Source organism: Narcine bancroftii, chromosome 5, assembly GCF_036971445.1.
Source record: "Narcine bancroftii isolate sNarBan1 chromosome 5, sNarBan1.hap1, whole genome shotgun sequence".
Taxonomy (NCBI): Eukaryota; Metazoa; Chordata; class Chondrichthyes; order Torpediniformes; family Narcinidae; genus Narcine; species Narcine bancroftii.
Window position 1 is genome coordinate 26,465,790 of NC_091473.1, and position 14,045 is coordinate 26,479,834.

The 14,045-nt window shown below is 43.2% G+C and overlaps 1 protein-coding gene and 1 long non-coding RNA gene across 31 annotated transcripts in view; one reads left to right on the plus strand and one right to left on the minus strand.

Moving 5' to 3' along the window:
• Nucleotides 1-14,045, plus strand: part of LOC138763207 (contactin-4-like) — a 2,221,540-nt gene that overhangs the window by 844,537 nt on the left and 1,362,958 nt on the right. For 2 of the 30 annotated variants that reach the window (XM_069936989.1, XM_069936990.1), the window contains exon 1: nt 1,077-1,161. The exons of the other annotated variants lie outside the window; for them this stretch is intronic. The gene's annotated coding sequence lies outside the window, so the exon portion shown is untranslated. Of the gene's footprint in view, nt 1-1,076; nt 1,162-14,045 lie in introns of those variants that run through there. 30 annotated transcript variants of the gene reach the window in all.
• LOC138763212 (uncharacterized) overlaps nt 1,658-14,045 on the minus strand; it is a 45,978-nt gene continuing 33,590 nt past the window's right edge. The window contains exon 3 of the long non-coding RNA XR_011357402.1: nt 1,658-2,082. This is a non-coding gene — a long non-coding RNA (uncharacterized lncRNA). The remainder of the gene's footprint in view (nt 2,083-14,045) is intronic.

Here is a 14,045-nt window from a genome sequence, read left to right on the forward strand (position 1 = left end):
CTGGAAGGCTGGCGGCAAAACTCTGCATGCCAAACTGCATGAGTTTTTCAAGCTTTGTTGGGACCAAGGTAAACTGCCTCAGGATCTTCGTGATGCCACCATCATCACCCTGTACAAAAACAAAGGCGAGAAATCAGACTGCTCAAACTACAGGGGAATCACGTTGCTCTCCATTGCAGGCAAAATCTTCGCTAGGATTCTACTAAATAGAATAATACCTAGTGTCGCTGAGAATATTCTCCCAGAATCACAGTGCGGCTTTCGCGCAAACAGAGGAACCACTGACATGGTCTTTGCCCTCAGACAGCTCCAAGAAAAGTGCAGAGAACAAAACAAAGGACTCTACATCACCTTTGTTGACCTCACCAAAGCCTTCGACACCGTGAGCAGGAAAGGGCTTTGGCAAATACTAGAGCGCATCGGATGTCCCCCAAAGTTCCTCAACATGATTATCCAACTGCACGAAAACCAACAAGGTCGGGTCAGATACAGCAATGAGCTCTCTGAACCCTTCTCCATTAACAATGGCGTGAAGCAAGGCTGTGTTCTCGCACCAACCCTCTTTTCAATCTTCTTCAGCATGATGCTGAACCAAGCCATGAAAGACCCCAACAATGAAGACGCTGTTTACATCCGGTACCGCACGGATGGCAGTCTCTTCAATCTGAGGCGCCTGCAAGCTCACACCAAGACACAAGAGAAACTTGTCCGTGAACAATCAGTATAATACACCCCCCATTACATCATCACATTATCCTCCAAATTTTCTGCATTTTTATGAACTTTGTTATATATAGAGTTAATACTAACATGTCATTAGCCATGGTTTATGAAATTTCCCTCAGATGGAATTAAATGGAACATCAAACGAGCACTTACCTGTGTGAAGTTTGATGATTATTATTCGAGCAATGAGAGTTGGTGAGTCAATGTGAGATCCCATCCATGCATGTGCAGCCATTCCTTTTCAGTCCAGAGGGGAGAAGCCACTGAATTTAAATGAGTTAAGCTGGACGAACCAACCATATCACAAACCTGTGATTGAACATTGTTTATGACATAACAAACATCTTTATCAGTAATCAAGAAAGGGAAGGAGAGGTGGGCACGTTGACTCACCAACTCCCATTGCTCGAATAATAATCATCAATCTTTGCACAGGTAAGTGCTTGTTTTATGTTCCATTATTCTTCGCATTGTACATTGGTTCACCAATGTGAGAGTTCGTAGCTCAGTGGCTTATCCCCTTTGGGTGGTCAGACAGACTATAAACAGTTCAATGGGTCCTCCATCTGCAGCCTTTGTCACTCTACTGCGTGTAGGATGGAAGATGTGAAACTCTCCCCCTCTGAATTTAAAGGCTTATTGTAGTACAGATTAAAGGCTCTCTCATTACTCCATCCCGCTTGGAAGAGGATTTCCCATATCGTAACCTCAGCCCTATTGGCAGTTGCGGTTGCCGCCACTCTTGTTGAGTGGGACCCAAAATGAGTAATATTCATTCTAGCCACTCTCGTGACGTCCCTCAGCCATCTGGCCAATGTCTGGGAAATAGACCACTGATGCGTTTTTTTTAATATAACAAAAGAGGTATTTCTCATTTAGCCTAATATGTTTTGTAGATACAACATATCTTTTTAAACAATACAACACACATAACAGTTCATCTTCTCCATATGCATACAATAAGAATTTTGTCCCAATTTTCCCTTGCCCGTTATGTTTCAAATTGTCTGTAACTTGAATGCTTGCAAAGTCCGCATCCCAATGGATATAGTCCATATGAATACAAGACAAAGTTTATACACTCTGAGCCGATATCAAGGCTACTAAAATGATTACCTTATGGGACAGGCTACGCAAGTCCATGCTGGAAATTAGGGACAAAAGTCTTAAATAGTCCAAAACAATCTTAATGTTCCATATTTCTTCATATCTGTGTACTGGAGGGCGCAAGTGAAATATCCCTTTCTTAAATCTTTTGATCAGGGGGTGGTTCATCATCGCATGCCCAGAGTTGTGGAGCATCAAGAAAGCAGCCAGTGCACTCTTTGCTGTATTCATCACACTGTAGCTGGCCACCTGCACATAGAACATATCGGTTAGGAAATTCAATACGCCTCCAATGGAGGCTGACTGTTCATGCAGTCCATTTTGGGCACAGTACTTTTTCCATTCCCCACAAAGGAGGCATACTGTTTTTTGTGTAGAGTTTCTCCAGGATACCCACAGAATGGACAGAGTTTTAGGTTGCAGAGGGTTTATGTCGATACTCGTTCTCTGATCCTGCAACCTAACAAACTTAAGTGAGACAATGGGTGAGATATCTTTGACATAGATATAATCCAAACATAGATACCTTTGGATTAGCAGATCTTTGTTTTTTTTTTGTGAATACTAACGGACTCCCAACCATAAGCCCTAGGAGTATGGGGAACCAACATTGAGAAGGCCAATTTGGCATTCGCAGCAGTCCTGAGGTCCCATCCTCCTGTATCTTATTCAGGCATTTCACCACCAAGGTAAATGGGGAAATGCATAAAAGTTATATTTAGCCCAATCTAGGGTAAAGGCATCAAATGCCTTCACTTGGCAACCTGGGAGCCAGGACACATAGCTCGGAACCTAAGCATTCAGTAACGACACGAACAAATCAATCTCTGGCATGCCAAAGGTATCTTTTAGCATTTTAAAGTATTTATTCCCCAGAATCCTCTCAGTGCTATCATTGAATTTCCTGGACATCAGGTCCACCTGGGTGTTTATCTGATCCGGCATGTAGGCGGCTGTAACCCAAATATTTCTCTGAATGCACCAGTGCCAAGTCTCCATGGCTAGCTTGTTACAGGAGGCAGATTTAAGACCCCATATTATTGAGGTAGGCCACTGCTGAAGTGTTATCCAACCTCAGCAATACACGAACGTCAGCTTCCCTCGCACGGAAAGACTTTAGTGCTAATAAACCTGCCAGCATTTCCAAATAATTGATATTGGATTTTGAGGCCTCTCTGAGCTCTATGTCCGTCCATCTGTCTCCAGCAAAGACCTTTAGATTCATGGCTCCTCAACCTTCACCACTAGTGTCTGATCTGATCTCCTGGCCCATCTTTTTGAGCTTGAACCTCAGAAGCCAGTGAGACATTGTCGATCCACCATGCAAGATTGGATCCTGCCTCTCTGCTTAATCTCATGGGCCTGTCAAAATGTCCACTAGCTGCCTTAAGGTGCTGATATTTTGTCCCTTTCCAGGAACCTATAATATAGTGGACCATATTGTACCACTGGGAAAGCCGCCACTAATTTCCCAATCACCTGGCCACCTTTCTTGTGGAGGATGAGACTCTTGTCATGAGCCCTCTGCCATCCTAATCTCTGCCACCTTTTCCTCAGACAGGGTAATGTTCATGGCTTCTTTGTCAATAATGAAGCCAAGGAATTTTATCTTCTTAGTAGGTACTAGCACTGATTTCTCGGGGGGTTGAATAAGAAACCCCACGTAGCTTAATAATCTCAAGATGGCTGCTACTGCCCTTTTTGTTTCCTCAAGTGACCTCCTAATAATAAGGGCATCATCTAGGCAATCCATTACCATGTGCCCCTCTTTCCTGAGCCTTGCAAATATCAGCTTCAATAACATGATAAGTGCCCCGGGTGCCAAGATCAGCCCATTTGGCAAGACCTTATACTGCCATAGCTCTCTCTTCCAGGAACATTTAAATTTCCTGTACTATGGGAAGATCGCAACTGAATAGTATGTGTCTTACAAATCTATTGAGGCTATGTAAAAGCCCTTGCGTAACAGGAGCATCATAGAAAATATGTTATTCATTTTAAAATGCCTGTACAAGACATTTGTTAAGATCCGATAGATCCAGTATCACTCTAGTGCTGCCACCTCTTTTGGGTCATGTGAAGATGTTTGATACAAACTCATGTTTTTCATGACTACAATGTACAATAACATTTTTTTTTAATGCCACAATCTCAGCATGAATAGCCTTCATCAGCTGTGGGCTGCGTGTGTATGTATATAGGCCCTTCCTCCTTATCGGAGGAGTTTTCTGGGGATCAAATTTGATTTTCACCCCTTCACTGTCTGCCAAATAGAAGCATCAGTGGTAATATTACACCATCTGTCATAGAATAGTGTTAATCGACTGCCAACCATTAAAACCTGATAATTATCAAGTGCACTTAAATGTAATTGTGTAGCATTTACTTCCTCGACATGTCTTGTCTGCGAGCTGGTGCATTCTGGGCCCACCTCCGTGAAGCACTTTGACCGGGAAAATTCTGCTGCCGCTGTCTCCATAGAGGGCATTTCCCTAAAAAAGGCCTGCTAACTGTTGCCGGTTGGAGTAGGAAGCTGCCTCAAGTGGCCGCTTAAATTCCCCGATAACCTGTGATAGGGGTGAAACACAACAGGTTCTCTTGCCTGTGCTCTCGAACCTCTGACCATGCCAGTCGTTGCCTTCTGCTGCTCATTCAAATCCTTCACCTGTTTGCTGAGATTGTCACCAAATAGATATTTCATTACAGGGTTAGATGGTATGCACAATGAGTGAATCTTACATTCAGGTCAGGCTTAGACAGCTCCTTCCTGAAGGCATTAAGTTCATAGTTTGCATGGGATAACAGCCCCAAAGTGTCTGGTTGTGTCTCTGATAAATCATGCGAGAGCATTTGTGCAAATGCCATGATAGCTTTAAACAGTGACCCCTGTAGTCTTTACAATTTCATGTCTTCTGCCCTTGTGGGAATGTTCAAATTATCTCATATAATGGGGTTTACCTTAGGCACCTCCAATAGAAGGCAGTTAATAGGGCAGGGGTACTTCTTCATGGATTCTTTTAGTTCCATCTCCTGAAAAGCATTCGATACCATTTGAGTTATTGACCCTGCAATATAATCTAGTGGCTGGCCGATACCCCTCGGTACTGCAGACTTTGTGGCAATAGTTGGTATCTGACTCTCATCCTGACTAGCCTGATCAGTATATGGGTATTTGGATGACTCTTCCTCCATTACTGGCTCTTCATCATCATCCCATGTATAATCATAGAGGTTTTCCCCCTGCTCTGATGGTGTTGGAAATGTACTCATCATGGCCGTCACCAGTTCTTCCAATTTATCCAGATGACTTACAATTTCATCGCTGGTCAAGAGCTCTACTCTCAGATGGGCCTTACTCTCAGACCCCAATCGAGCAGGTGCCTGTCATGCAGAGACCGCGCCCTTCCTTGGGCTTTTCTTGTGGCTGGCGGTTAATCTCGCCCGTCGAGCGGGCGACCTTGCTATGCGATTCATGAGGTTTCGATCAGGTGATCAGGTCCTACCTGCTCTTGTGCGAGGTCCAATCACCTCATGGAGCAGCATAACGGAATCACTGCTTGTTTTTTGAGACCCTGACTTCCATGAAGCCAGGTCGGTGCAGCCAGACTTGGACCCTGCTGCCTTATCCCACCCCCAGGGGAGGTAGATTGGCTTGTTTCACCTCAGCTGGGTCACTGCAACCTGGCAGGCCCGCTGGACTTTTGGTGCTGTCTAAGCACTAAAGGGGCTCTTCTTGGATTCCTTCCTCCTCTAGCTCAGCCCCTCATCGGGATCTGGAAATTTCCCGCTGGTCGTTACAGACGTTTTCCTATACAACTCCATCTTCGGAGGGCTGCATCTGGACTTCCCTTCATTGGGACCCGGGAACCTCCTGGATTTTTTTCTGCTCACTTCCTTCTTTAGAGGTCTTATATGGAGGGTTTGATTCCATTTATAGATTGCTCTTCCTGAGATCTAACACTGTTCAGTGCTTTTTCGTTCCCGCCCAAACAAATACATGCTGCTCCTCTGCAAGTAACGGCTACACATGCGCGGATGGGATCTCACGTTGGTGAAACAACATACATTGTGAAGAATAATGGTTATATTTGAAAAGATAGTACATTTGCTTGACCTGCTGGAAATAATGTTCATTGAGAGCTATCGGTTTGTGCATGTCAACTCTGTAATGGTGTCCATCTGTATCTCATTTCCAAGAGTGCTTGTGACAAGAAGATGGTTCTGGATCTTCCCTTCTTTACTCCAAATTTGATGATTTGTCTGCTCTGTGTTCTTGAAGCTACATGTAGTTCATTCAATTGTCAGCCAATACAGACAGCTTTCTCATTGTGAGCAGGTCACAATGCTTCTTTTTTCAGCCACCTTCATTTTGCTATTCTTGTTTTGTCTATTTTTTCATTTTAATTGACTTGATTCTTGTAAAAGTTAAACATGCTGTCAGCACTGTTACAGCAGATGTTGTTCTCTGATCTTTTGGTGACTGCTCCCTCGCCTGAATGAAGTGAACAGTCTTGGTTGGTAATTCCACCTGATGCAATAATGGTCTCAAGTGATTGATCTCTATTGTGCCGAGAAGTGACATGTTGTTGCAACTACATTGAACATAGAGATTTTTTGTGCTTCAGATCATGCTACCGAACAGAGGTCAGCCGGTAGTTTGAAAATGTGTTCACCATATGATTTAATGCAGGACCTTTGCATGGGAGTTGGCACCTTTTGCTTCATCCTTCTCAGGAGCTCAATACCAGAAAGCTCACTTTGAATTCTGCACCATCATGGAAGGGGTTACTCGAACAATGAATGGGTTTGAATGCAAGCCTAATGGCTCTTATCTTTGTTCATGTACTTTGGTAAACCACATGAAACTTATTGAGAACCATGAGCAAGTAAGAACATATCACACAAATGTATGTCAAATCAAGATGATTCCTTGTTTAAAGTGATATGACCATTGGTCATCTCTGACAATTGATGACATTTGCTTGGTTCCTGGAGATAAGCACAAAAAAACAGAATACAAAAACTTCAATTGTAAAGTCTGGCAGGTGGCCTCCCATAGATGACCAATATTGAAGATATTAGCAATGAGAACCTCACTGCTGTAGACGGAAGTAAAACACAAAAGTCTGCAGACACTGTGGTTGAAGCAAAAACACAACATTAGAGACATAGCTTTGCTACATAAACTTTTTGACCAGGTGATTTCCTACAGCATTGTTTTTACCAGAATGTCATGGGAGGCTTGATTTTAAAAATAGCCAAACTAAAAAAGATACAGTAATATCTACAAGATGGTATCTGATCTCCATTCCAGTAGGAAATCTTACCCCAAATCAGAGGACGTGAGGAAAAATTGTTTTCAAAAATATGGTTGGAATGCACTGCCTCATTTTGGTGTTGCATGCAGATAGTGTCACAAGCCTCACAACATTAAGGAATTAAGGAATATTCACATGCATCACAAAGGCACAGAAGGCTTGGACCATGATTGCATGCAATTACCAGGATTTGGAAAATTACAACCATTTCCAGTTTTACGTGTGTAATTATTCAGTTATTGCGAGATCTTTCTGGAAATTTCTGGAAAACTCAAATTACAAGTAGATAATGTGAATGGTCCAAAATAAAATTTGTGCAAATGACAGTCAGGCTCAGTATGTTCCCCCTATTTAATATGGAGAAAAGAAAATGTGTAAAAGAATCTGACTGTGATATTGAAATGAAATAAAACCAACGACTTTAGAATAAAAACTTGAAGTTATTAAACAACATGAAGACGGTGCCAGGAATGTGAACATCTGACACAATCAGAGCTACAATGGATCAATGGTAGACACAATTTTAATTAAGCACAAATATAAAAAACAAGGTAAAGTTACATCTGTTTCTCTCAGCATGCAAGTTACTCGAAACAGAAGTGGAATGGTTACTTTATCTTTGGATTGAAGATTGTAACCAAAAGCAAAAAAAAACATTAAACCGAAGCTTTAAACATCTTTTCAATCCTGAAAGAAAACAGATTTCAAGGGCATACAGAAACTTTTTCCGCACGTTTTGGTTGGTTTGACCACTTTAAACATTGAACAGGACTACGCAGTGTAAGAATTACGGGGGAAGTCGCTGGTGCTGATTTATTAAACAAATGCTACTGCAAAATTTCCAGAAATTTTTCAAATAATTGTTGAAGAAGGCAATTATGATCATAGGTAAATATTTAATATTGATGAAACGGACCTATTCTGGAAAAGAATGCCAACAAAAACGTTTTTAGCTAAAGATGAAGCTTCTCAACCAGGATACAAAGCTTTGAAAGATTGTCGTACCCTTTTATTAGGAGGTAATGCAGAAGGGAACTTAAGATTTAAGCCAATGCTAATGTGCACCTACTCTGAATTCCCGTGCTTCAAAAGGGACTAACAGTCAAACTCTACCAGTTATTTGGCATGCTAATAAAAAAGAGCGGATAACCAAAAAAAATTTTGAAGACCAGTTTGTTTTGCATTTTTGCCCAACAGTTGAAAAATATTTAAAGAATAATGACCTTAGTTTTAAAGCACTTTTGCTGTTAGATAATGCTCCAGGGTAATGGACCTGGTCAGGTGGTGGACCTCTCAGTGAGGGAACATTTGTTACATTCTCAAGCCTGAGCTTGAGTGTAGCTATGGAAAAGGATAAATGCAGACAAAATGGGGAAGTTCTTAACTATGGGGAGGGCTAATTATGAAGGGATGAGACAGGAATTAGCAAAAGTAAGTTAGAAACAAATGTTCAAGGGTGAAAGTAGAGAAGTAATGTAAAGTAAGTTTAGGGACCACTTGTGCAGAATTCAGGAAAGGTTTGTCCCACTGGGTCAAGGAAAAAAAATGGTAGAAAAAGGGAACCACGGCTGTCAAAACAGGTGAGGCAACTAGTCAAGAAGAAGGAAGCATATATTAGACAAAGGAAACAGGAGGGGCTTATGAGAAGTATATGATAGCCAGGAAGGAGTTTAAGAAAGGATTTATGAGAGCTCAAAGGGGGCTTTGGCAAGTAGGATTAAGGAGAACTCCGATGCATTTTATGCGTATGTGAAGAACAGAAGGATGACGAGAATGAAGGTGGGGCCATTAAAGGATAAAGGAGGCAACATGTGCCTGGATGTGGAGGAGGTTGGGGAGACCCTAAATGAAAACTTTGCTTCAGTATTCTCAAGAAAAAGACTTTGATCAGGATGAGGTCAACATAAAACAGGCCTGTGTGCTGGACAGTGTGGAGATTATGAAAGAGGAAGTATTAGATCTTCTCAAAAACATCAAGATTGATAGGTCTCTGGGGCTGGACATGATATACACCATGTCGCTGTGGGAAGTGAGGGAAGAGATAGCTGGTCAAGTAGCATTGATCTTTAATTCACTTTGTCTGAAGCCAGTGTCAGTGGATTGGGGAATGGCAAATGTAGTTCCCTCATTTAAAAAAAAATGGTAATAAGGAGAATCCTGGGAATTTTGACCGGTGAGTCTTAAGTCAGTGATGTGCAAACTATTGGAGCAGATTATTAGGGATAGAATCTATGAAGATTTGGAGAAGTTCGGTCTTCTCAAGGATAGTCAGCATGGCTTTGCGAAGGAAAAGTCATGCCTCACAGGCCTAATTGAGTTTTTTGGAGGATGTAACAAAATAAATTGATGAGGGTAGGGTGGTAGATGTGGTCTATTCTGCCTGTAGGTCGGTGACTAGTGAAGTGCCGCAAGGATCTGTTATGGAACTCTGCTCTTTGTGATTTTTATAACTGACTGGGATGATTAGGCGGAAGGATGGGTCAATAAGTTTGTGGATGACACTAACATTTAAGGAGTTGTGGATGGAACTGAAGGTTGTCAAAAGTTACAAGATGCAAGTTAGGCAGAAAAGTTGCAGATGGGGTTGAATCTGGATTAAGTGAGCGGTGCTGCATTTCAGAAGGGCTAGCCAAAAGGCTGAGTACAGGGTTAATGGTCAGTTACTTAAGAATGTGGATGAACAGAGGGAGCTTGAGGTTCCAATCTATACATCCCTCAATGTCATGGCACACATTGATAGGATAGTTAAGAAGGCCTATTAGGATGCTGGGGTTCATGAATAGGGGGATTGAGTTCAGGAGTAGAGAGGTCATGTTGCAACTCTACAAATCTCTGGTAAGACCACACTTGGAGCATTGTGTTCAGTTCTAGTCACCTCATTATAGGAAGGATGAGGAAGCTATGGAGAGAGTGCAGAGGAGATTTACCTTGATGTTGCCTTAATTGGAAAACAAGCTTTATGAGATAATGTTAGCAACGCTGGGACATTTCTCTTTGGAACAAGGAAGGACAAGAAGAGAGTTGATAGAGGTCCACAAGATTTCAGAGGACAGCCAGCACCTGTTTCCCACGGTAGTATCAGCAAACTCCAGAGGACATAAAATCAAAGTTAAGTGAGGGAAGTTCAGGGGAGACCTCGGGTAATTTTGTTTACAGAGAGTTGTGGGTGCCTGGAATGCCTTGCCAGGGATGGTGGTGGAGGCTGAAAAATGAGGGGAATCTGGGAGACTCTTCGACAGGCACATGGATGAAAGAAAAATAGAGGGTTACAGGGGTAGGGTGGGAATGGAGGACCATCGCCTTCCCAAGATCGTGTTATATGGCGAGCTCTCCACTGGCCACCGTGACAGAGGTGCACCAAAGAAAAGGTACAAGGACTGCCTAAAGAAATCTCTTGGTGCCTGCCACATTGACCACCGCCAGTGGGCTGATAACGCCTCAAACCGTGCATCTTGGCGCCTCACAGTTCGGCGGGCAGCAACCTCCTTTGAAGAAGACCGCAGAGCCCACCTCACTGACAAAAGGCAAAGGAGGAAAAACCCAACACCCAACCCCAACCCACCAATTTTCCCCTGCAACCGCTGCAACCGTGTCTGCCTGTCCCGCATCGGACTTGTCAGCCACAAACGAGCCTGCAGCTGACGTGGACTTTTTACCCCCTCCATAAATCTTCGTCCGCGAAGCCAAGCCAAAGAATATGGGTTGGCACAACATCCAGGCCAAAGGGCTTGAACTATAGTGTTCTATGTTTCTATGACATCCTACTTCATTTGGAGATTTGAATGAAAATGTAAAAATGTGTTTCCACCACTGAATACATTATTATTGCAACCAATAGACCAAGGAAGTCTTCCATCGTCGAAAGCATATTATCTTTGAAGGACTTTTACACAAGCACTTCAAGCAACACCAGGAGAAAATGGAATTTTGTGGACAGAATTTTGGAAGAAATGCAATATAAAGCAGGCCATTGAAAACATTAAACTTTTGTGCAAAGAGGTTACTTCCAGCAAATATGCGAGCAGTTTTGACATATCTTTTGCACCATTGTTCAAATGATTTACTTGGTTTGAGTACCATGGATTAAATAATTGAAGTGATAACTGCTATTGGAAGTAACATAGCTTTCAGCGTGGATACAGAACATGTGCAAGAATTGCTTGATTCACACGTTGAAAAATGAAGGGAAATTATCTTCTTCAACTCGATGAGCAACATGCAGCATTTGAAGAAGTTGAAGTCAGAGGGTGAAACAGCTGAAAATATGGCTAAAGAAATCACATTAAAAGATTTGAACTTGTTGGAAGTTTTATCTAAATGTCAATCCTCACAAAGAAAGAAGCATGGAAGTCTGCAGCAATTTAGAAAAAGCAATTGCTGACTATGGGAAATTGTACAATGAGAAAAATAAATCAAAATCTGTGCAGTCAACTTTGGACAAATATTTTTCTGTGGAATAGTTTAGTTATGATATAAATGTGAAATAAATGAAAAATATCATAACTTTATTAACCTTAACAGTTTTTCCAGCTAAAATTTGTTTTGATGAACAATCTGAAAGGATGGGGATTCATTGTAATTATTTCTTTGATTCTATTAATCACAACGCCAATTCATCTTACACAAGAAAATATTGGGATGAATTAATCGTATAAAGTGGAGTTTGCATGTATTATAGAAGCACACTTGAAAGTCAGCAGAAACGTGGGATGGTGTGAGCAAGGGGGTGGCAAAAGGGTCTTTATTTTTCTGTGCTGTATGACTTTGGCAAAGCCACATGCTTTCTTGAAAATCCACTTCCACTGCTGGAAGCAAACCTGTCAACAATGAATATTAACTATCTCAAAATCAACTAACAGCAGTATCATCTGAAACAATCCTCAGGGTCATTGCTTATTCAAAGGCCATTTAAATATTGTGAAAATCGGCACAAAAAGAAACAGTTAAAAATACTGACAGCATTCTTCAGCAAGGGTATTTAGAAAACAGCCATAAGTCATTCTGGAGAATACAAGTACAAAGATTAAATACAATGGAATCACAAATTATCGCCTCTTGACAAGTCCAGATTTTTAAAAAAAATTCTCCAAGATGACAGAAGATCAGACAACTGTGAGACTCCACCTCACTCACTCACAAATGTTGAAAAGATAAACCTTGGTCAATTAACACCATTTATCCACAATTATACCAGGGCATGATCTACCTTGGCATATTTTGTAGCATTGTTAGATCTTCTTTGGCTTGGCTTCGCGGACGAAGATTTATGGAGGGGGTAAATGTCCACGTCAGCTGCAGGCTCGTTTGTGGCTGACAAGTCCGATGCAGGACAGGCAGACACGGTTGCAGCGGTTGCAGGGGAAAATTGGTTGGTTGGGGTTGGGTGTTGGGTTTTTCCTCCTTTGCCTTTTGTCAGTGAGGTGGGCTCTGCGGTCTTCTTCAAAGAAGGTTGCTGCCCGACAAACTGTGAGGCGCCAAGATGCACGGTTTGAGGCGATATCAGCCCATTGGCGGTGGTCAATGTGGCAGGCACCAACAGATTTCATTAGGCAATCCTTGTACCTTTTCTTTGGTGCACCTCTGTCACGGTGGCCAGTGGAGAGCTCGCCATATAACACGATCTTGGGAAGGCGATGGTCCTCCATTCTGGAGACGTGACCAACCCAGCGCAGCTGGATCTTCAACAGCATGGACTCGATGCTGTCAACCTCTGCCATCTCGAGTACTTCGATGTTGGTGATGAAGTCGCTCCAATGAATGTTGAGGATGGAGCGGAGACAATGCTCGTGGAAGCGTTCTAGGAGCCGTAGGTGATGCCGGTAGAGGACCCATGATTCAGAGCCGAACAGGAGTGTGGGTATGACAATGGCTTATCTTTGTGAGGTTTTTCAGTTGGTTGTTTTTCCCGACTCTTTTGTGTAGTCTTCCAAAGGCGCTATTTGCCTTGGCGAGTCTGTTGTCTATCTCATTGTCGATCCTTGCATCTGATGAAATGGTGCAGCCAAGATAGGTAAATTAGTTGACTGTTTTGAGTTTTGTGTGCCCGATGGAGATGTGGGGGGGCTGGTAGTCATGGTGGGGAGCTGGCTGATGGAGGACCTCAGTTTTCTTCAGGCTGACTTCCAGGCCAAACATTTTGGCAGTTTCCGCAAAACAGGACATCAAGCGCTGAAGAGCTGGCTCTGAATGGGCAACTAAAGCAGCATCGTCTGCAAAGAGTAGTTCACGGACAAGTTTCTCTTGTGTCTTGGTGTGAGCTTGCAGGCGCCTCAGATTGAAGAGATTGCCATCCGTGCGGTACCGGATGTAAACAGCATCTTCATTGTTGACGTCTTTCATGGCTTGGTTCAGCATCATGCTGCTCTCCCTGTGCTGGGACTGGGGCCGCCACCTCCACCTCTCTGCCCGGACCGGGGCCTCCGCCTGCCTCACTCGACCGAGGCCGGGGCCGCCGCCTCCCCCTTGCTCCTGCCTGGATCGGGGCCGCCACCGCCTACCCTCTGCCCGGACCGGGGCCGGGGCCACCGCTGCTCTCCCTGTGCCTGGACTGGGGCCGCCACCTCCACCTCTCTGCCCGGACCGGGGCCTCTGCCTGCCTCACTCGACCGAGGCCGGGGCCATCCCTGCAGAATTTTATAAATATAAACTTCTTCATGTGCTAATATGAGCAGTGATCCTGGATAAGATTTTATTTATAACATTCTTCATACACCACGGTCACAGGCCTTTTTGGACCACAAGCCCCTGCCGCCGAATCACACCCAATTGACGTGCTGGAGAGTGGGGGGAAACTAGAGTTACCCTGGAGAAAACCCACACAGCCACTGAGAGAACATACAAACTCCTTACAGACAGTGTGGGTATTTGAACCCCAGTCCTTATCACTAGCGCTGA